Source organism: Rhipicephalus microplus, chromosome 6, assembly GCF_043290135.1.
Source record: "Rhipicephalus microplus isolate Deutch F79 chromosome 6, USDA_Rmic, whole genome shotgun sequence".
NCBI lineage: Eukaryota > Metazoa > Arthropoda > Arachnida > Ixodida > Ixodidae > Rhipicephalus > Rhipicephalus microplus.
In genome coordinates, this window is record NC_134705.1 from 82,688,103 (window position 1) to 82,711,333 (window position 23,231).

The 23,231-nt window shown below is 51.0% G+C and overlaps 1 pseudogene; it reads left to right on the plus strand.

Annotated features, from left to right (window-relative positions):
* The first annotated feature begins 20,922 nt into the window (after positions 1–20,922).
* LOC142766313 (U2 spliceosomal RNA) lies at positions 20,923–21,091 on the plus strand (annotated as a pseudogene).
* The last annotated feature ends 2,140 nt before the right edge of the window (positions 21,092–23,231 follow it).

The following is a 23,231-nucleotide window of genomic DNA, read 5'->3' on the forward strand; positions in this document are numbered from 1 at the left end:
CGTTTTAATCTTCTCTTCAGTCTTCGCTCCAGTCTACAGCTCTTTTAGCAAGTTGAGTGGTCATCGGATGAATGTCCCATAAATGAGTTAGAAGGGAGAGATTACCATGCTCGCTTCAGGAACTTCTCGGTATCCAAATAGAAGGGGGGCGAGCAATCGATGCCAATATTTTTGATCTTCTCGTCAGAGCTTGCATAGCATTTGTTTTAAAATCCCATTAAATCGCTCAATCATGCCATTGCGCATTGGATAATACGAGGTGAATTGAGATGTTTAATGTCCAGCAAATCATTACCTTCCCTCATCAAGTCTGAGTGAAACACGAGGCGTTGTCGCAAAGAATTTTATGATAAAACCCAACGCTGGAAAACATTTCCACCACCCCATCTGTCACAGTCGCTGAGTCAATCCCAAGAAAAGCAACTGCGTATGCATCGCGTGTAGCGAAATCGCCGAAGGTGAATATGTATCTGTTGCCCCTAGTTCAGACCGGCCTTAAAGGTCCAATGGTGTCCCCGGCTGCACGTTCAAATGGCATGTCATCAGGGGCATTCTTTCGAGAGATGCCTTGCCTATTTTTTTCTTTGGGTGCATCTTACAACGCTCGTCACAATACCGCGCATATCTTTCGATGTCTTCCTGGAGTCCCGGCCAAACGAACGAACTTAACACCTGATCAATTGTTCTTCTTTCACCTTGATCGCCGGACATCAAACTCTCATAGGCCATCTTCAGCACTTGATTTCACAGCTTGAAAAGAACCACCACATGCTTCACAAATTTACCAGAGGGCAGTCGGTGTTTGCATTATATTGACTTGTCTATGGCAAAGGAATACTGGGTCGATCCTCTTGCATAGAAAACTTCTCCAACTGTTCTTGAAAGTCTCAAGGATCTCGCCTTCTGCTTGCGCCGCCTCGAGTTCTCTCTTGTTCATGTTGAACTTACTGAAGTTGACTGTAGCTGAATCAAGCTGTACCTTTGTGCCCTGATACTACCGAGTGATCATTTCTAACGACAGGCTCCTTTCTTCTCACATATGGTCTCAGCTACCCAGTTTGGACTCAATTTCCCTTCAACCAGTGCCTCTTTCCATTTCTTATCAGGGTCATGAGCAGCACGAGGTCCTGGCACATTGCCAACGACTATGTCATATAGCGGGGAAAAACATGAATTTCACTATAGACTTGCCTGTGAAATACACTGACAAAATTTTGTCTTTGCCTCTGCTACCGTGATCTGACTCCCATCCCCTAAGAATAAAAACGTCGTGTTCTCCGTTACTGTGGCATATGGCACCAAACAGCGCTGTACCATGACTCTATTGCTTAATGTATCTCTTAGGACCGATGCAAATTAAACAAATTTAAGGATCTGCAGTACTGGAATGGCCTGTTTTGTTGCCTTTGGCTGCGTGTTTATCGCACTGACCGTGCAGTAAAACCTCGTTAATTCGAATTTCACGGGACCGGAAAAAGTGTCCGAATTAACCGAATGCCGAATTAACGAATGAACAGGGAAAACAACATTTAAAATCAAGCTGCAGAACCATACCTTTATTTGTTAAAGTATTTTGTAATTGTCGTCTGCATTTTCGCGCAGATTCCGGCTGACATCACAATTTTTCTTAACTGTTCCAAATGGCCAACAGCACGCAAGCTGTCGGGAGTGTTCAGGCAAGCGTCCCTTAATATTAATAGCGCCTCCGAGACTTCCGGTGAGGTGCGATGAGGTCGCGGCTCTATCTCCTCGCATGATTCTTCGTCGGAATCGTGGTGTTTATGCGCGCCCGTGATATCATTAATAATCTCTTGATCGGTCAGGAGACCACTCGTGGCGACACCATGATCAATCGCGATGTAGTCCTGAAAGGTCACATCTGTGGGAAGGACAGCATCGAAAGTCGGGCAGTCATCGTCCGTGTACTCGGCTGACACCTCCTCGATGCCATCGTCAGCCACTGCTGCATGTTCGGGCCTCACGAAACCGCTGTGCCGAAAACAGTTGGCGATGACTTGCGGCGGAGTGTTTTTCCACACATGGGCGATGATGTGCACTGCACCGAATAAGTCCACTTGATACAACTTTCCAGCTTCTGAGCATAGGATTATTCGCTCTAGCAGGTGCTTGCGGTACTTCGACTTCACGTAGTGAATGATACCCTGGTCCAACGGCTGAAGAGCAGACGTAGTGTTGGGCGGCAAAAAAACTACTTTGATGCTCTTCAGTTCGACTGTACAGTTATGAGCACTGCATTTGTCAACAACCATAATTATGTTACGGTCCTTCGACGTGAAGTGCCGATCCAACTGCTGCAGCCAGCCGCGAAAAATGTCCGATGTCATCCATGCCTTCCTGTTCGCTGTGTACTCGACAGGAAGGCTTTTGACGTTCTTAAAACAACGTAGCTTAAGCGCTTTTCCGACGACAAGTAGTGGCAAGCGCTCCGTGCCAGTCATATTGGCCGCAAGAAACGCAGTTATGCTTTGCTTGCACTTCTTGCCACCAATGCACGCGTCCCCTTTGAAAGTCACTGTTTTGTCAAGCAGAGCTCTGAAAAATAGAGCAGTTTCATCTGCATTGAACATGTCACATTGTTCATATGCGGCGATGTGCTCCAGCAGCTTCACATTTCTCCACTCGGTGGTGACGCTTTCGTCAACACTGGCCTTTTCGCCGCACACACTCCTGAAGACAAATTCGTGTCTCTCTCGAAACCTCGCAAACCACCCTTCTGACGCTTTGAACGATTCAATGTTCATCATTGCGGTGTACTTCTTACCTTGCGCCATGATAAGAGGTCCGCTCAAAAGCAGATGCGCGCTGCAACAGTCAGTAATCCACCGGAGCAAAGCTTCTTTGAGCTGGGGATAAGCTGCGGTTCGCAACCACTTTCTAGAGGAATGAAACTTCTCGCTTTCGAAGGCTTGTCGAATCTGTTGTTAATTTTTCACGTACATTCCTAACGTGCTCCGCTTCACGTTGTACTTGGTCATAACCGGCTGTCGCGATTTGCCGTTCTTCAGTGCTTCCAAAATTTCCACTTTAGTCGCCAAGTTCTTCGCGTCGTAGTTCTCCCGCTTTTTCGGCATTGCCATCACTGTAGCGCACGATGGTGGTGGCATGCAAATACGGTCACAATGGAAGAAAATTAGAACTCCGCAAGAAGAGATGGTTCCGACACGACAACACAAGGGAAAATGGCGTCGGAGGTGCTGAGTGGAGAAGAAAGAAGACGCCGACGTTCGGTGACGCTGCGATTGCCCCCACTAGTTGATGATGATGGCGATGCCACTCAGGTTTCGGTTTCACTCCAGTGGTGCCAGCGCTGCTTTATCACACTTTTGTGTAGCAGCAGCCGTCAGCATTTGTCCGAATTAAGCGGTGCGGAGCCGAATTCTGACGAAATAAGGAAGGTTTGGTCCCATAGATTAACATGAACTTTGGCCGGGACCAATAGAGCCGTTCGAATCATCCGAATTTTCGAATTAACGGGTGTCAAATTAACCAGCTTTTACTGTATTCTCTTCCTGCCTCAAGTTCCCGTTTCAAATCCGCCTATATAGCATCTTCTTCTTTGGAGCTTCTCGATCAGCCGCTCTGTGTTCCCGAACTCGTGCCTCACGCTCATGTATCCATGCCTTCAACCCTGTCCCTGTAGCCTCCATGCGCACTGCCAATGTCGTTAAATTTGATGAACTCATTGTTTCTCTTTGTTCACCACACTAATTATGAAAACGGTCTCCTCCAATTGCTGGAAGACAATTTGTGACGAGGTTATTTCTGGAGAAGCTATCGTGTAGATTCGTATGAATGCCAACCCGATGACAGAAATCTTATCGGAGAAGAGACGACACCTTTGTGCACACAATAAAAAACCCATAACACTCGATATATTTGAATAACAGAAGGAGAGTAATAGTGATGATACGTAAACCAGATAATGCCCAAAAGCTAAAGTTGTTAAGGCTAGGGAACTGATAATAAATTGAAGCGTTCAGAAGAAATGACTGATGACAATCACTGTCTGGTTGAGACACGTGCACCCAGCGAAGCTTGATGTAGCGAAACGCCGTGGGGTCACGGTATAGCTCGGAAGGCAGGTAGCATCGATGGACTTGAGGTCAGCGCCTTGTCGGTGGTCCTCCTACGATGCTTGGACGTGGAAGTGGAGATTGATGAAAAAATGCCCGGTAAATGGCAGACGATGAGCCGCCCGGCTAACACCACATGGTGGTTGACGCTCAGAAGGACGTCCAGGTGGGAGCCTGCAGCGTCCTTGCCCTAGGAACAGCCGCCACGTCTCCACTTCGTCTGTCGTCATCTTTCTTCGGCGGCTTTTCAAACAGCGTTTGGGCCCTTCATTGGTCACATTTTCGGACGTCGCCTCACGCAGTGCATCTGCACCTCATCTTCCTCGCTGAATACACGAAACAAGCTCGCGTCCACCTATTCAGACGTCATTGTCTTTCTCGCTCCGATTCACTCGCGCCATTTTAGAATCACAACTGGTTCCATTCGCGCACTTGACCACCTTTCTTTCATCTGTGTTTCTGCCGTTCTTTCTTCAGGTGTACTTGAAAAAGTAATCCATGCCTCTTGAATTTATGAGAAACTGTCAAAGAGTTCAGTCTTCACAACCTCAGTAGGCTGTTTTTTTTTCACGCTCCAAGCACATAAAGTACTCTGAATAATATAATTTTGTTGGCAAAGTTGTTTTTGCTGAGTTTGAATCGTATGATTAAAAACAGAGAGGTCTGCATGGGAAGTTGGTTTCACTGCAGCTGGTCTCTGTATTCTCGATGTTACAGTGTCGTTCAGAAGAGAGATTTTGGAAATTATTTTCCCGGAACCTTTTTCTAAAAGGTAATCCAGGGACACAGGCGCCTTCTCGAGAACTCTAGCGATCAACTCGCCTGTTGTGACATCGACGGAAAGATCGACTGGCGGATCTCACAGGAGCCCTAACGTCTTGACGCCCAGGTTGTTCATGGCTGGCTGAACGTAGAAGGTAACCCACATCGTGGATCATAAAAACCGGCTGCCTTGAATTGTATTAAAACTTAACTTATTCACTGAACACAAGAGACTCCTTTTTCTAACGAACTTTTATTCTCTTCAACCCCTGCCCCTTGTCTTGTTTCGACATCTTCTTCAAGGTGTAGGCCGGGAGGCTGGCTTCAAAACATATCTTGCCGAATCACCCTTGAACCACAGCGCTCGCAAAGCGCGCAAGCGAAACCAAATGGGTTTTAACTTAATCTTTTTCCAACACATCGTCTGCTGCAGCGAAATGCGCGATTTGTGTGTTGGTAACCGTCCTGTGTATATGTGCTTGGCATTTAGCGTCGTGTTGGCAAGCAGCGTCTTATTGGCAAGCAGCGTCCTGCTGATTTCTGAGTTCATCAGCTACAAGCTACTGAGAATAACTACATGCAAAGTGAAGCTACAGAGACCCTTCTGGTCGGCCAATCGTACGGCGGATAGCCACTTCGCAACCACTGGAAATGAGGCAATTCTGTCGCTTTGACTGCCATGTCCCAGAAAGTAACGCACATTTAAAGCGTAAATGTCCTGAAAGGACACTGCCCGTCAGTCCAACATGTGGAAACTACTTACAGCGGTGGCCGTACATGCGCTTTTCATACACCAGAAGAGCAGGCACACTGGCTGTGATAAGGGGCAGGACCACTCCAGAAAGGACTTGACAGCACACCAGTGTGCAGACATGTCCACACTTATATTACCCTTTCATACTCATGAGCAGACATGCACTGAATATAGGTGCACACTAATTATATACAAGGAATAATTACCTTTAGCGACGTGGGCGCCTGTCGAACCGAGACAGTGCGCCGGTTGGCTCGGCTGCCGTGCTTGACGTGGGTCGGTCCTCTCCTTGATCAGGCCCTCTGCCGCGGCAACAGCACTCGGTCACCTCGTCTCGTCCCGGCCGCACTCTGACGTCGTGTCAGCCACTCACCTGCTTTCTGCGCCTGTCGCTCAGTCGGAACTTCGCTTGGCCTCGCTCTTGGCTCACGGCGAGGACTCAATCCACCGTTATGAATGGCGGCGCAGACTTTGCCCACTCCTGGGCCAGTCGCCGAGCGAGAACGTCTGTTGGCCTCGTTTGTCGATTGCCCAGCCCCAGGAACAGCAGCCGGAACAAACACACGATGTCTGGTTCCTGGGTCAGTCACCCAGCCGGACTCCTGCTCGACCACGAACGCTGGTTGACCTCGAACACGATCGTCGAGCACGGCTGAAGGCACGGGTTTCTCTCGCTCGCGAGGCTGCGCTTTATCAGCTGTCGGTGTCTTGTTTCTCCTTGCCCCATGGCACATACGCACACTTAGAAACCCACTGTGCCAGCACACGAGACTTTCAGTTTCAGTTTTTTTTCGCGCATCACATATACAAGCTACACATGATAGACACTGGCCATGTGTATCATGGCCGGTCAGTAGTTTCACAGCATGCCAGTTTGAATATTGCAGATAATGTCACCCAGTACACATGTGCGATGGGGCAATGCGTGGGTGAGGCATCCTGTTGGCCATAAACTGGTAAGGTTGGGGACCTTGGTGAGCTCTACCCCGCGCATTGGTCCTGTTTTTGCAGTTCAGAAATATTAAAGACAACAAATAATATCGGCACATTGTACTCATCATAGCACTCACTGTTATTCTAAGCATGGGGACGGACCGTGTCTGCGGTGTAAGTTTTTTAACACGCGAAGTGTTACGAAAAGAGGGTAACCATAAGTACCAATGTTGTACGTCTAGACATATCTTAAAGAGTCGCATATGTTTTTGTGTCACCAGTTTACGCTTTTGTAGCAGTACCATCAGCAACATGGATAAATGAAGTGTTTGTTTTGGGGGCATTTGTTCGGCCCAAGGGCACGGCAACGAATACGCAGCCTAGGGCAGAGAACGCGCACACGCGATGGGGTGACTGATGATGATGACCACCGGTGATAATGTGGGCAGAGCCAGTAGCGGAAGATGATGAATATGATAAGGTATAAATGACAACATGCCCGCTAATCTAATTTTACCACTAATACCCTCCCGGACAATAAAGCGGCGGCCCTGACGGTTGCATGCCAAACTGGCAAAGACTGTCTTTTGAAACGGTTTATGCGAGAAAGGTCACCAGGTCGAAAAAATAAGACACGATGTGATGTATCATGAGTGATATTGCAATCTTGTCTCGCTTGCGCATTGATTCGAGCATGATGGTAACATTGGGCCAGTTTTGAAATTAGTTGTCAGACGGATGAGTTGAGCCCTCAGACGCTGCAGTGCTAGTCACGATCGGTAGAGCCCCACATGATGGAGCCATTGAGGGGTAGGAGGTCGAGGTGCGTCCGTTGGATGAAGCGTTAGTCCGCGCAATGGGTGAACACCCCACTCTACATAAAGTGGAACTGGCCCGGTCCGCCGAGATGTTGGGTGGGCAGGGTCGTGTCATGATCAGAGGCACGAACATCGCGAAAAGACCGCATGTGCGGTTGCGATGCGAACACATCAGGATGACGTCGCGGCAAGTTATTGAACTGCAGTCAAGTTGAAGGGACCACGAAACGTGAAGCCGCTGTTGTAATCAGCTTCTCTGGCATGGTGCCACTTAGACATGAGACGGTTGCAGGAAAGCGCTCCCAGAGGTGAACCAAATGTGACGACACGCTAACCGTATTTGGAATTTTGCGGGGCCGAAGTCTCCCTTCGTAGAATTCTTTCAACTTACCCGCCCGACTGACAGCCTATCAAGGGCTGTTTACTATCAAAGCAGCATAAAAAAGGTGGTTATCTTGGTACGTCTTTGCTTGTCGAAGTGCCGTAAACAATGGCCCAAGCGACTGAGGTCCATGTTCGAGTGCGTTCTCATGTTCTCTGTGCTGCTACCATGCCACCGTTTCTATAAACCGTGGCTTCTTTGACGCTGTTGACTCCTCACTGCAACAGATTACAGGCCGGATTCACAAAACTCACTCACGAAAACATTTTTGCACAAGAGAAATTTTGTTATGTACGGACTTGCAACGGATTACGGGCCGGATTCACAAAACTCACGAAAACATTTTTGTGCAAGAGAAGTTTTGTTGTGTAAGTCGATTCACGAAACGAAAAACACATCGTAAGAGGCCATCGTTGTCACATCGGCCGCTGCAATAAAGCGCGCTGTGACTGCCCGGGAACATGTCAGCGATGGTGATGCAGATGCTATATTTGTTTACGCCACCGAAAAGTGCTTGTAAGTGGATTCGCGAAGCAAAATTTTGCGTGAAAACAGCGTGGCTAAGAGAAAATCCTAAGCGTGGGCCAGACTACTCTTAGGAACAATGTGGCAACTGAGAACCTGCCACCGCAGTGGTATACTTTGGTGCCCTGGCTGGTTTTGAGTTTATTCAGGCCCATGAAGAGCTACTTGATGACTGCTGGTGCATGCGAGATGACTGCTGGTGCACTGACAGCACTGCCGCTGTCGGTGCACAATTCTGGTTTTGCATGGGTGGACGTCGGAATTGCTTTGCTTCTGTTTGCACGGCTTTCGGCCAGAACTACATACGAGGAGGAGGAGGAGGAAAGAACATTATTCAGAGTCCGGTGAGTAGATGGGGTGGGCGATTGGCCCCGCCTAGGTTACGGCCAGGAGTCCTTGAATCCTGGCGGTTTCCTCGGCCCGCTGGACGGCCCACATTTGGTCTTCGAGGACGGAACTGAGCATTGCGGCTTCCCAGTGCGCGCAAAGGCTGTCAGCAGAGGCCGCATGCTTGTTATGAGTACTAATCCCTCTACATTGCCATAACATAAGCTCCAGAGTGGCTCTGGAGTCGCAACTCTTGCACCTGTCCGTTTTGTATATATCAGGATATATAATGTGCGATTGTGCAGGATTCAAATATGTCCTAGTTTGTAACTACCACCGTTTGACAGACTGTCTCTTTGTTAATTTTGGCTGAGGGGGCGGGAATATGCCTCTCTGTAATCTATAATGTTTTGTAATTTCATTGTATCTGGTCATTCTGTCTTCCCACTCCCACTCGTCTGCCACGCCGTAATCACCGGAGGAGGTTGGGGCGGCACTTGAGAGGGCAGCTCGGTCGGTGAGCCCTCGAGCTGCGTCATGTACAGCCCCGCTGTTGCTGTCCCCCGCGATGGCATGAGCAGGTGTCCATGTGATATATGTATTTCTGGGGCTTGTTCGACACCCTCCTATGAGAATACGTAATGCCTCCGGGGAGATGCGGCTGTTGGCAAAGTTTCTCACTGCCGTTTGAGAGTCACTGACTATCACGGTTGCGTTTGTCTGAGCTACAGCGAGCGCTATCGCTACCTTTTCCGCTGTCTCGGTACTTGTGGTGCGTATCGTTGCGCATGTCGTACAGCGTTTGTTGCTATCGATTACGGCTTCAGTAAATACCCGTTTGTGCTTGTATCGATCAGCGTCTTTGAAAACTGCGTCCTTGTCATTACCGAACTATTTTTGTATTTGTTTTGCTCTTGTCTCTTGTCTAGCTTTATTGTGTTCGGGGTGCATGTTTTTTGGCAAGGGTGGTATCATCATTGTTTCCCTGGTCTCTTTTGGAATGTCCACCTTAAAGCCGTGTTGCATGTGATACGTTATGCCTAGTCGCTCTAGAATATGTCTTCCTGCTCGTGTCTTAGACAGACGTTCATATTGCGCCGTACGCTGCGTCTCAATAAGCTCATCTATTGTATTGTGCAGGCCTAGCTGTAACAGTTTGTCGGTGCTTGTGCTAATCGGTAGCCCTATAGCTAGTTTGAATATTTTTCTAATGAGGCAGTGTTGCTTGATCTTTTCCGCAGCTTGCCATTTTAAGTATGGTGCTACGTATACTATTCTGCTTATCGCGAATGCCTGTATCAACCTTATCGTGTTTTCCTTCCTCGTGCCACTGTGCTTAGTTGCTATCCTTTTTATGAGTCTCAATATTTGGGCTACAGTTGCATTCAGTCGCCTGAGGATTTCTCCATTGTTGCCCTTTGGCTTCGATGAGCAGACCGAGCACCCTGATCCTGTTGACTATGGGTATGGTTTTTCCATCGGCTGTTCTTAACTGTATTTCTTCTCTATGAGCAAGACCTTGCAGGCAGTTGCCTGGTTTGCGACCTCTACGAGTAGGTCTGTACAGCAACAGCTCTGATTTTTCCGCAGAGCAGGCTAGCCCAGTACCTTCCAGATACCGCTCGATCGTTTCGACTGCTGTTTGAAGCGTTTCCTCTATTTCGCCATCACTACCACTTCTCACCCATAGGGTGATGTCGTCTGCACGTATAGTATGATTCAGTCCTTCAATTGCTTGGAGTTTGATTGGCAGTCCAATTAGAGCCAGATTGAATAACATAGGTGATAATAGCAAGCCTTGCGGCGTACCTGCACTGCGCATCTCAATTTCCTCTGAAACTAGGTCCCCTATCATGATCTTTGCCTTCCTTCCCATCAGGAATTTACGCATGTAATTGTACATCCGTTGTCCCAGATCTAGATCGTTTACCCTTTTTAGCACCATTGCATGGGTTACATTATCAAAGGTCTTCTTGAGGTCTAACCCTAGAATGGCCTTTGTCGCGTTTCTCGGATTATCTATAATCTGATGTTTTAACTGTAGCATTGCGTCTTGCATTGAGAGGTTCCTCCTGAACCTTATCATTATGGGTGGAAGCGCATCCCGGTCCTCGAGATAGATAGTTATTCTCTCCAGAATCACGTGCTCCATGAGTTTCCCCACGCAAGATGTGAGAGATATGGGTCTCAAGTCCGCAATCTGCACTCGCTTGCCTGGCTTGGGTATTAACACGATTTTTGCCGTCTTCCATTGTTGCGGAATTTGTCCTGTCTTCTATGATTTGGTAATGAATTCAGTTAACTTAGTTATGGACTCGTCATCCAAATGGCGTAGCATTTGGTTAGTTATGCCATCTGGTCCAGGTGCTGATCTAGTATTGAGTTTTTGCAAAACGGCCCTCACTTCTGCCTCCCCGATCTCGTCTAAATCATCATTTGCCAGCCCTGTGTAATCAGGGTGTGTAACGGGAAGCGCTTTAGAGATGTATGTTTTCTTGATTTCATTCAGGAAATCCTGCTCTGTACCTTGATATCTTTGTATTAACCGATTAATATTGTGCCTTTCTGCCAACTTGTTTCCGTCCGGGTTTAAGAAATGTCTAAGGATGGTCCACGTTTTCGCCATTCCTATCGGGTTGTCCATGTCATTGCACTTTTCCTCCCACTGTTGTCTGCACAGCTGCTGGGCGTATTGCTCTATATCCCTGTTCAATTTAGCTATCTTTCTACGAAGTTTCCGGCTGTGCCTTTGGTTTTTCCACCTCCGTTGTAAACCTTCCTTAGATTCACACATGTGGAGAAGCTTATTGTCTACATACTCTAGCTGCGCCTCCGGTGGCACCGTTTGCGTAGAGGCCTCCACGTCTCGTTTTAACTTTTCGGTCCATTCCTCACATACTCTGTATCATTTCGTCGGGCTCCTCTCTGATGTTCCGGAACTTGTCCCAATCGACAAGTTTAAGTTGTCTGCCTTTTACCTTCCGCGGCCTTGCCCTCACCGTTATTTCAAGTATAATATGATCGCTTCGCAAGTCATGTTCCGTATTGGTCCATTGCGTGTCCAGTATATTTTTGGTGAACGTCAAATCTGGCGTGGTATCCACGCAAACGCTAGTACCTGTTCTTGTAGGAATGGTTGGATCGGTCACGAGCGTCAGGCCCTCCTCCTGTGCGTCCAACCACAATTTCCTGCCTTTCTGGGTTTCGATCCTGTATCCCCATGCACCGTGTGTGGCGTTGAAATCTCCTCCAATCACTAGCGCCCGGTTGCCCGTTATAGCGAGGGTTTTTCGAAACAGCGTGCGGAATTTGTGTTTTATGCATTTAGGACTGCTGTAAATATTCAATACAAAAAGACTGTCCTCTGTTTTTCGCGTGGGTATGAGTTCGAGGAGAATGTGATTTTTTGCCTTGATTTCCGTGTCATGTTGCACCACCGCGTGATTTCGCTTAACCAACGTTGCTAATACCTTTGTCTCCCCATCAGCACTGCCGAATGACTTTTATCCCGACAGTTCGACCAGCCCGTGAGTTTCTTGCACCATTGTAACATCCGGGGTGCTAGTGTCTTTAAGATGTTTTTGCAAAATGTATCGTTTTCGATTATATCCTCGACGATTCCATTGCCAAATCGTGTAGCTATTTTGTCTGTCCATGGCGGCGTTACAGTCTCTCTAATCCCTCGGTGGGCACTGAGGTCATAGCGTACGGTTTAAAGGACGTCTTCACCGGGCCCCCACCACTTGACTGCGATCCCCATATTGCTAGCTTGGCGTCAAAATCAGCCACCTCTTGCTGCACTTTCTGCAATATCGTCTTGCCTAGCTCCTCGATTTTGGCCTCTATGTTTGCCTCAAATCTAACTTCTTGTTGTTCGAGCTTAGTTTGCAATTTTCTTTCAATTTGTTCCATTTTGGCTTCCATGGTGTTTGCGAATTCCTCCCGTCTTTCTTGTGGCGTCGCCACTGCTTTTGGTTTCTTTACTACGCTTTTAATCGGAGCGTTCTCTGGTTTACGTTTAACAGGGGTGAGGGCTGCTACCTCTTCCTTCATTGCTGCGCCTTTTTCCTCCATTATATTTTGTGAGGTTAACTCAATGCGTGTAACCCCTCCGTTTTTCAGAAAATAATTTTCTTCCCTGAGTTTTCTAATCTCATTCATAAATGCAACATTGTTCTGTCTGATTTGCGCCAATTCATTCTCTAGCGCCTTAATCCTACATTGAAAAGCAGTTTCTGCCTCCGCGCGCGCCCCACAAGCTACATCAGCCCAGCTCACCTGGAAGGGTCCCGCGGTGCCACGGACGCCGCTCGGTCCTTTTGAGCTTCGAGATCCTCCTCCCTTCTTTGATCATGGAGACCCGGTATTGCCGGTCTTGGGTCTAGAACTCGATCTGGACCTCGATCTGGATCTCGACATGTGGTGGTAGTAAACGTAGAGCGGTTTTTGTTTTGTGCTTGAAGCTTGGTGAAGGCTTCTGGTCCGGATGCGTCCCGTGTCCGATGTTCCGATCGTTGACCTGAGTCGCCCCATCTTTGCCTGTAAAGTGCTTTCGCTTCCGTCTCGCAGTAAAGTGCTTCTTTTTCCTCCCGTCGGGCTCGTTTTCAGCGGCGTTCTTACACCAGGTACGGTATCTTAAATCTGGCCTTGCAATGGCGATCTGCCGTCGGGTGGTCTTTGCCACACAGATGGCACTTCACTTGGCACTCGTGCTTCTGCGGTGGGTTCTCAGTGCCACACCCTCTGCACATTCTCCTATTCGGGCTCGGGCAGACGTCAGCTCTGTGACCAAGGCATCCACTCTGGTAGCACACGTTTACTTTCTCGCAGTATAGTGAGCACTTGATCAGTGCTTTCGTAGCTCACATAACTTGGAACGCGATGCCCATCGAAGATGACGATGACGTTCGTGGTGTTTCCCAACCTCTTGGCCATGAGGACAGTCGGATTTCTCGGGGTTACCAGCATTTCCACGATCTCTCTTGGAGACACGTCCTGCGTTACTCCTCGGATCACTCCTTTAGATGTATCTTCCGGAGCTGACTCGTACGCATTGGCTTCGAATTCCTCGTCCCTAATTTTCAGTTGAGCGATGGTTCTCTATTTTTCGGCGCACTCCTCTGATGGTGTGCTGACCACTAGAATGTTCTGTTTATAGTTGGCACATACCGTGTCTTCTTCAGATTCATTCCTGGGTATTTTAGCGGTGTTGGCGACGCAGCATTCTAGACGATTGATCCCGTAGTCAGTGACCTTGAAGCGGTCATGTGGGCGCACAATTATCTTGTAATCTTCCTTCGGCAGACGGGGCATCCTCCTCGCAGCCACAATTTGTCTTGCTCTCTGTCCCTTCCTACACCTATAACTGACTGCGTTCTCGCTTGAGAAGTGCGTTTCTTGGTGCTTGGCTTCATGCGTTGTGGTTTCTTTGTTGGCTCGTCCTCTTCTGTTCACAAGGCGCCAACCTGCTTCGTTCTCATACTCTTGTTGCGTGATATCTTCGCCATCCAGGCTCATCGTAGCCATCCTATGGCATTAACCCGATAAGACGCCGCCTTGAAGGGGCTCAAGACGCAAGCGTCTGTGAGCCAGGCCAAGCGCATTATCAACTACATACGAGGTGTAAAAGAATGGATTTTAATTACGTGCAATTAAATCGCATCGCTTCTCGGCCTTTTGGCTAAGATCAAAGGTCGAGGTAGCTGTTCTCTACGAGTCACTCTGCGAGACCTGGGGTCACGTCACTCTGACGTCGGCCCCCGGCTCTCTGAAGACCGAAGAAGGAAGACGCCACGTGGCAGCGTTGCTCCGCTCTGTGCGCGCGCGCCTGCCGCTCCTGGGTTCCCGGCTCCCGCCTGGTGCCCCCTGATACCTTCAGCCGCTAGGACCCGGACAACACCTGCCGCCCCGGAGTCCCCCTGCCGTGTTCCTGGCGCCTACCTGTACTGAGCGGTCCTCGCCTCAGCTGAACCGCACGGTCTACTAGAGTGCAGCCTATCTGCACGTTACCAGTTTCTACAAGTCACGCCCTTCTGGGACCAGCGTCCTACAGAATGGCGACCTCAACGGAGATCCCAGCCCGGGCGAACTGTTTCTTGTTCACCGCGCCGGAAGGCGATGTAAGCATAGATGATTTGATCGATGCCATTTAGTTGACTGCCGGTGTCGACAGTGTTTATGGGCTGCAGCATATGGGCGGTGCCAAGTTTCTTGTATGCACCCAAAACGCCAGCCAGGCGACGAGGTTAATGGTTGTGGAGGGTTTCCGCGTGAATGACCAGCACGTGCCGATTCAGGCCGTCAGGCCACCGGTCGAGTTCGTAAATGTTTACAGGTACCCTGCGTACCTGTCCGACGAGACGCTTGGCAACGCCCTTGCGCAGTACGGTAAAATTAAGGGTATTTCTTTTGCCCCTGTAACCACGCGTTTTAATAAACTTAGCGGCGTTAGAGTCGTGAAAATAGAAATGAGCTGACCGGTGCCCAACTTCGCTACCATCGCGGGCCACCGTGTGATGTTCGAGTACCCCGAGATGCCCCATGTGTGCGCGCGCTGCGGCGAGGTCGGGCACATGGCGACCGCGTGCACAGCAGGGTTTTGCAAGCGTTGTGGCGTCTTCGGCCACGACACACAGGGCTGCGCAGCCGAGTGCATGCGTTGCGGGGCCCGTCATGGAACGCGCGAGTGTTTCCGCAGGCGTTCTTACGCGGCCGCTGCTCGCGGTTCATCAGCGCTGCCTGTCACCACCACCACGCCTAGCCAGTCATCCGGCGCCCCCTCACCGAGGTTGGGAGAGACCTCCACGCGTCTTCAGGTCTTCACGCCTAAGATCGCGCCCCGCACGACCGCAGGGGGACCCCTCTCTTTGCGTCGCGACGGGGATTCAGACCCGCGCTCAGGCAGCAACGCGGCGTCTTTATGTGTCAACGAGGAAGAGACGCACGGAGCGTCTGTCTCCGTTGCTTCGGCGTCGGCGTCTTCTGGCACAGAAACAAGCGATATCGAGACGGGCCCCTTGACGCGATCATCGCCCCTTACGTCACCCGCAAGCCCATCAGGTGGCGATGACTGCCCACGTCTGGCAACCTCAGGAGACGAGTCTCCTGCGCCTCCTGAGCATGAGGAGACAAGTCACCCCGTCTCCAGTGCGCCTGCCAACGTGCCGGCCCCTGTCACGGCGCAGGATCCGGGAGGGCCCCCGCAAGCCCCTGCCCGGGATGACAAGCCCATCGTGAGCCACGGGTACTACGCCGTGTCTGAAGACCACGACCGTGCTTCGTCAGACCCTTCCCCTGAGCGTGTTGTACCCCACAAGGGCCGGCGACTGGACCCGTCCGCGATCCACCCGGCGTCTGGCCACGAGCGGAGATCTCGCTTGCGCTCGCGTCATCGCCGCGGAGACGGGGCTGGTCGCAATTCGGGCGCGCGGGCCTCAAGTCACGACGCGGGCCGCGAGCCGAGGTGTCGCTCGCGTCGTCGTCAGGGAGACGAGCCGCCGTGCGACTCCCGTGAGGGTTCCCCCGCCCGCGAGGCGAGGCAGGAGCGAACGGGGCTCGAAGTCAACAGCAGCGACAGCGCGACGCCCCGCCGAGGGCGAAGACCCCGAGGTTGGGTAGGAACGCGGTGACCAAGGGGGACACACCCGCGGATGACAGTGAAAGAATCGAGTAGGCCGTTGGCGTCATGGCGCCGTACTGTACCGGGAGGGGGATGATTTGCTGGGGCACCTCGGACGCGTCCGAGTGCGCTTTGTCGATGGGCTTTGGATGCGCCTATACGCCTGGAATGCCCGGACACTCATCACGTCCTCAGCCGGGCGTGGTTTTTCACAGAATCCTTCTCCCTCCACTGACTGCTCCTTGCTTAGGTCCTCACAGAATCCTTCTGGCTCCCCTTTGTGTTTTGCGGAGACACAGCTCCCACTGCTCCTGTCTCCTCTGTTCCTGTGTAGTTTGTCAAAGAATCCTTCTCCCTTCATGGACTGCTCCTGGAGTATGTCCTCACAGAATCCCTCAGGCTCCCTTTAGTCTGTTTTCTGCTGAGATGCAGCTGTGTCGTCTGCTCTGGGCGTCGGCTGTCACAAGCTCGTGTCTCTGGGCTATTGGGCCCTGTTTCCATCACGCCATGGTCCATTTCCTCTCTCCCAGCGAAAACATTATAAGGTTATGCCTCATCGAAAAATCGCGTCTTGTAATGTCAGGGGCTCCCGGGACAGAGCAAAACAGCAAAGTGTCCTGGAGTTTGCTCAATCTCTGGGGATCGATGTGCTGTTCCTTCAGGAGATGAACTTTCGGTCGCCGCTAGACGTCGCCAACTTTAAAAAAACCTTCGAGGTCGACGCCTTCTTCTCCCTGACGAACGCGAGGGCCTGTGGGGTCGAGGCCATCTTCATTACGGGCCGCTTCTGGCAGAAAGCTTTTTGCATCTTCTGCGCAAATGGCCGAGTGCTCATGTTGAATATGTTCATTAATGGGAAACGGTGCCGCTTCGTTATTGTTTACGCCCCAGTGACGAGAATGTACACCAATAACTTCTTCCAAGAACAACACCAGATGCTCTCAGAACCACTCCCACACATTCTCTTGGGAGAGTTCAATTACGTAACAGACTCCCACAGAGATGTCAGGGGCCCCGCCGCGCCCCGTCGCAGTGGTCTAGTGGCTAAGGTACTCGGCTGCTGACCCGCAGGGCGCGGGTTCGAATCCCGGCTGCGGCCGCTGCATTTCCGATGGAGGCGGAAATGTTGTAGGTTGTGTGCTCAGATTTGGGTGCACGTTAAAGAACCCCAGGTGGTCTAAATTTCCGGAGCCCTCCACTACGGCGTCTCTCATAATCATATAGTGGTTTTGGGACGTTAAACCCCACATCAATCAATCAGGGGGCCCGCCGCGGTGGTCTAGTGGCTAAGGTACTCGGCTGCTGACCCGCAGGTCGCGGGTTCGAATCCCGGCTGCGGCGGCTGCATTTCCGATGGAGGCGGAAATGTTGTAGGCCCGTGTGCTCAGATTTGGGTGCATGTTAAAGAACCCCAGGTGGTCGAAATTTCCGGAGCCCCCCACTACGGCGTCTCTCATAATCATATGGTGGTTTTGGGACGTTAAACCCCACATATCAATCAATCAGAGACGTCAGGGGATCGGGCCGCGGAGCTTCCACATACCATGCGAAGGAGCTCGTGGGGCTCTCAAGGCACCTATCTCTCACGGATATTTGGCTTCACATCCACGGCGATCTTTTGGTACCAACACGCTCCTCACAGTTCACCGCCACTCGTATCGATTGGACCTACCTGCCCGACTTCCTCCTTTCTTCAGTGGAGGCGTGCGAGGTCCTGTCTCCCCCTGCTATCCTCGCAAATCGATCTGACCACCTCCCACTCATCACCACAATAAGGTGTCGCCCCGGAACCCTCAGTGGCAATCAGGGCTGGCAGCTCGACGCGGCTTTGCTTCTCGACGAGGTTAGCGTTGAGCGAATCAGAGAGTGCATTCAAGCCTCAGTGGACAACGTCTTAGAAGTAACACCAGAATGATGGGAAGCATTGAAAGCGGAGTGGAAGACTATTCTCCAGGACTAGGGCAAAGCCCGGAAGTGCAGGATCACAGAAAAGGCTGAATGAGACCCTTCGTAGGATCCGTATCATCAGGGGGGCGGACACCCTAACGGAGTGTACGCGGGGCTACCTCGCTGCTTTGGAGGCTGAACATAGCGGGCTACTCCAGCAACGCGCACGGAGGCCACCCAAAGACTGCGCTGGAACAGACCCCAATGAGATGACCGGGAACGGCCGGGTCCACATTACGCGAGTACGGCGCCCCGACAGCTCCTTCGCCACTGACCCAGATGACATTGGCAGGACTTTCCGGGACTACTTCGCCGCCCTCTTTTGGGATAGAAACCTCCCAGGTTCACCAGACGGGAATCAACTGATCGTAGAGCTCTGCCATAACCTGGCGCGCTTGAAGAGGGACGAAACCGAAATGTTGGGTAATGAGGCAACAGCGGAAGAAGTCAGGTTCGCCACCTCGAACATGCCACCTAATTCCGCTCCTGGCACAGACAGACTCACGGCTTCCTCTACTCCACTTTTTGAAACGAACTCGAGAGCACCCCCCTACTCATGGTTAACATGGTGATTGTCCGTCACAGGAAACCACCATCCTTTGGCAATGGGCGGATCGTCCTCCTCCTCAAGGAGGGCACCCAGCAAGAGGAGCTGTCGGTCTGGCGTCCAGTCACGCTCCAGAATGTGGATTATAAGATTGTGGCTTCCTTGTTGAACAACCGTCTTAGACCTCTACTCAACGCTATAGTCTCAGCACAACAGGCCTACGCAGTCCCGGACCGCTCAATTTTCGCCTTGACGGTCACGCGGGCTGCTTTTGAGTACTTGACTGCAAAATCTCTGTTGGGAGCCTTCGTATCTCTCGACCAAGCGAAGGCCTTCGATCGAGCCAAGCAAAAGTACATGCTGCAAGTCCTGCGCCAATTCGGTCTTCCCGCGCATTTCGTGGAGAGCATCGCCCTGCTGTACAGCGACCTGACGTGTCATGAGGCCGTGAATGGAGACTCATCGTCAAACTTCAGGTACGAGCGAGGCATCCGTCAGGGATGCCCACATGGGCCCACCCTCTTCATACTTTCGCTCGAGCCGTTGCTGACAAACATCTTGAATAACGACCCCATCAGGGTCTTCTCACTAACGGGGGATGCCGCAATCAAAGTGCTCGCCTATGCGGACGATGTTTCGTTGTTTGTGCGAGACCCGGCAAGCTTACAGGCCTTCTGGGAGACATTCGCACACTACGCGGACGCCTCAGGAGCGCTACCTAACATGGAGAAAAGCAAGGCCATTGCCTTTGGCGCCTTTCCCCGCGATGCCCTGGGTGAGCTGTGCGCAGTGGACACCGTCAAGGTGCTAGGCATTTACTTCTTTGGCGGTGGTGTAGCGGAGAAAACCTGGCAGCGAGCGTTGGAACGCGCACAAGTGGCAATAGAGCGCCTCAGCCCCAAAGGCTTGTCGTTACGTGAAAAAGCCCTGGCAGTGACGAGCACCATTTGCGCCTTTGCGTATTACGCCAGTCGAGTCGCTGTGATGCCCGCCAGGACGGCTACGAGGCTGATGAAAATGATCGGTGCCTTCCTATGGGATGGCAAGCCTGCGCCCATACGCCGCACCCTCCTACACCTTTCGACGGACGAGGGTGGCCTTGGATTATCCCACCCAGCCACTACTGGCAAAATGCTGGCATTAAAAACGGCCAGGGCATTGTTCTAAACAACCGGATACGTAGGGAGGGACATCATGCGCTACTGGTGCAGCACAAACGCGCCTTCCTGAATGCGGAGCGTCCCCTCACTCCGCTTGCGGAAGCTCCCTCAAGCTTTTACAAGGGCGCTGCAAACATGATGCGGATGCTCGAGAAAGACGCCTCCGAATGCGACATTGACAAAACCTCACCCGCTCTCATCGCGGAGAACATTGCGCAGGGCGTGTGCAAGGGTTTCTAGGGAGGGAATTGTCCCTCCATAGAAACTCTTGCACACGCCCTGCACAAGTGCCCCGCAGCTAAGCCGGTGTGGAGGATAGCGGCGAGAAAGTTTCACAATCGCCCCCCTCAAGCCCTCGCCAGGAACAGAGGCGCATTCGCCAAACTGGTAGTAGCGTGCACGCTGTTCGTGCTGTGGAACTGGCGCTGCCCAGCCGAAGCAAGGCATAAACCAGTACGGGCAGCCTTCCCCGCAGTAGCCAAGATACGTTTGATGTTGCGGCTTTAGCTGTCAGAGGATCTCGAAACCAACGGTGAGGACAAATTCCTTCGCCGATGGCACACGAGGTTCTTCCTACTACAAAAAGGCAAGCTGCGCCTCCCCATCACCCTCTTCTAACCTTCTTCCACCAAACTGTCGCTCGGTATGGTGTTGACTTCATAACCCACGCATCTCCTTTAAACTAGTATCTCCGTTTTTGTTGTCCGTGTGCTCGCTTCATCCCTTGAGGCTGTATAACCTTCTGTGTTTAGCAAGAGTTTTTTTTGTTTAGCCACAATACACACTGTGCTTGTGCAATTTCTCCACACATGTGTAGGCAACTGTGTGCTTGATGACATGTTTCTTTATAATTTTTAAAAAATGAATGCACATGTAAACTATTTCATTGTACACACTCCTTGAATAAGGCTGTAACCTGCAAATCGTATTTTGCTCTTACTGTGTGATTTCAACCCATGTCGCGGTGCCTCACATGTTTTTTGCGACCCTGAGTCTATTGTTCATTTGTGTTGTAGCCCCTCGTTGGAGGGCAACGTGTGACTCGTTAATAAAATTTCCCTTTGTGTAGTATCTGTTCTTATCAGCTTAATATCTGATACGGATCCTATCTGTATCCAAGATAATAAACTTATTTTTGTAATGCGGCAGAGTGCTTGAAGCTTGCTTCACCTCCGCCACGGGTTGGCCTGGTATTGCACTACCTCCGGGATCGGCCCACTCACCCCTGCGGGGGTGAGTTCGACAATAAATTAAATGACAGAAACAGTGTTCAAATTTACCAAGGATATCGTGGTAAACGGCGTGGGTGCGGCGAGTGTCCGAAACGTTGGCGTCACGCCGCCCCGGCTGACGTGGTATTCGCGTGCGGGGAGTGCGCTAGTTGTGTTTACACTTGCGATTGGAAAATAAATGTTTGTGTGTTCCCATTGCTCCGGGAAAATAAATGTTCGTGTAGAAATGTCATAATTGGAGGGCCCCTTCTATTTTTTTTGGTTATGTTCACACGTACATACTCAAAATTTTTTTTAAACATCCCTACTCATATTAATGAAACTGTTGAGTAATTTATTATTACTGTTTCAGAGAAAAGATAGAAGCGTGTATGTGCTAAGCTATTTCCGCTTTTCGAATTCACCCATTTTGGAACGAAATATAAAACAGCCTCTAGAAAATGGGTATTGGTGTTTCTGTTTACTGTTGCAGTGACAAGCGAAGGCATTTTTATTTCACATCTTCACGCGACGTCTTCACCTGAAGACGCGTGCTCTCGCCACGTCTACGCATCTACACTATTCCCCATCACAAATTAAAATCGCAAAGAACGCCACAGCACCCACCCCGCACACACCTGCTGTACGGTGGAGCAACAAAGCCCCGATGTGCTTTTCCTATGTCCACTGACCTGGGTCTCAGCTTCAGCCAGCGGTGGCTTTAATTCGTTGCCACGCGGTCAGCTACCTCACTGGCGCCCTCAGCCATCACCTTGATGACGATATGATGATATGTGGGGCTAGACGTCCCAAAACCGCCATATGATTACGAGAGACGCCGTAATGAAGGACTCCGGAAATTTCGACCACCTGGGATTCTTTAACGTGCACCCTAATCTGAGCACAGAAAATGCAGCCGGGATTCGATCCCACCACCTGCGGGTCAGCAGCCAAGTACCTTATAGCGACTAGACCACCACGGCGGGCATCGCCTTGTTGATCACACACTACATTTATGAACACCATCTCATACCAGCTCATCCACCGTTGGCTCTCGTTAATTACAACAAACATTTTCGCACGCTCACCTGAATGGAATCACCAGTTCCAAGAAAATTGCGCACTAGTCGTACCACGTCTAGTGCGCTGTCAGGCGTACCACGTCTAGAGACCACGCAGGTACCTGAAGCGCCGTGTAACCCAGGACGCGTGAGATCACGCCCCGGGCGAGCTTTGCTGTGCTTTGCCTCTGTACCCACTCATCACTCCTCACAGCTTTACTAAGCCGAGTATGTAGAAGTCGAAGAAGCAGAACAACAAATCGGCCAATCCACCACAGTGGGTGTGAGCCACAAGTGAAGGCAAACAAAAACAAGCAACACCAGCGAGCGCTGTGACTAAGCTATCGTAATGGGGCGAAATAAACTACGAATATGGCTACACGTTGACGCACGGTCGCATTTGTGCAACCACCCGTCTCCCGAAGACCCGAAGACCGTCTGTCGCGAGTCTTCTCGCACCTTTATCAGCAGAATTCGACGAAAAGCACAGGCGAGTACTTCTCCACTGATTTCCGCAACCACTTGACGACCGCCTTCTGCCGCCTCATGTCCGTCTGGCATGATCGATGGAGCGCCGCATCAGCGCCTCGTACACGCCACCATAGCACTCCTACCCCTCGGAATCAGCAAAACTTGGATGTTTTCGACCACGACAGGTAGAGCCTGCCGGCCCGTTGAACGCTTGAACGACAGCGACACCACGGACCCGAGCTAACGGGGGAGTTTCTACTCCCTCCCACGCCTAGCCGTGCGTGGCTTTGCCGTGTCCGAGGAAAAGGGGATCCTGGGGGTTGAGCTAATGCTGGGTGATTGGACCTTTAAGGCCCCCCAGCGGCGGCAACACACCCCTTTGGCCCTGGCTTCACGTAGACGGCACCCCTGGGCTGACCCACCCAGGGGAAATCGGCAGTCGCCTTTTCCTATCACTCTCTTCCTACATCTTCGTCTTTATCTCTCTCTTTTTATCTGTCCTGTCATCTTCTCTTTTCCGTTTACTTCCGAATTTCCTGGCGGCGAGGGTTAACCCTGTGTAGTTACCCAACCTTGGGTAGTTATATTCGGTTATAGCGGCGATGCATGGCTGGCGTCTCC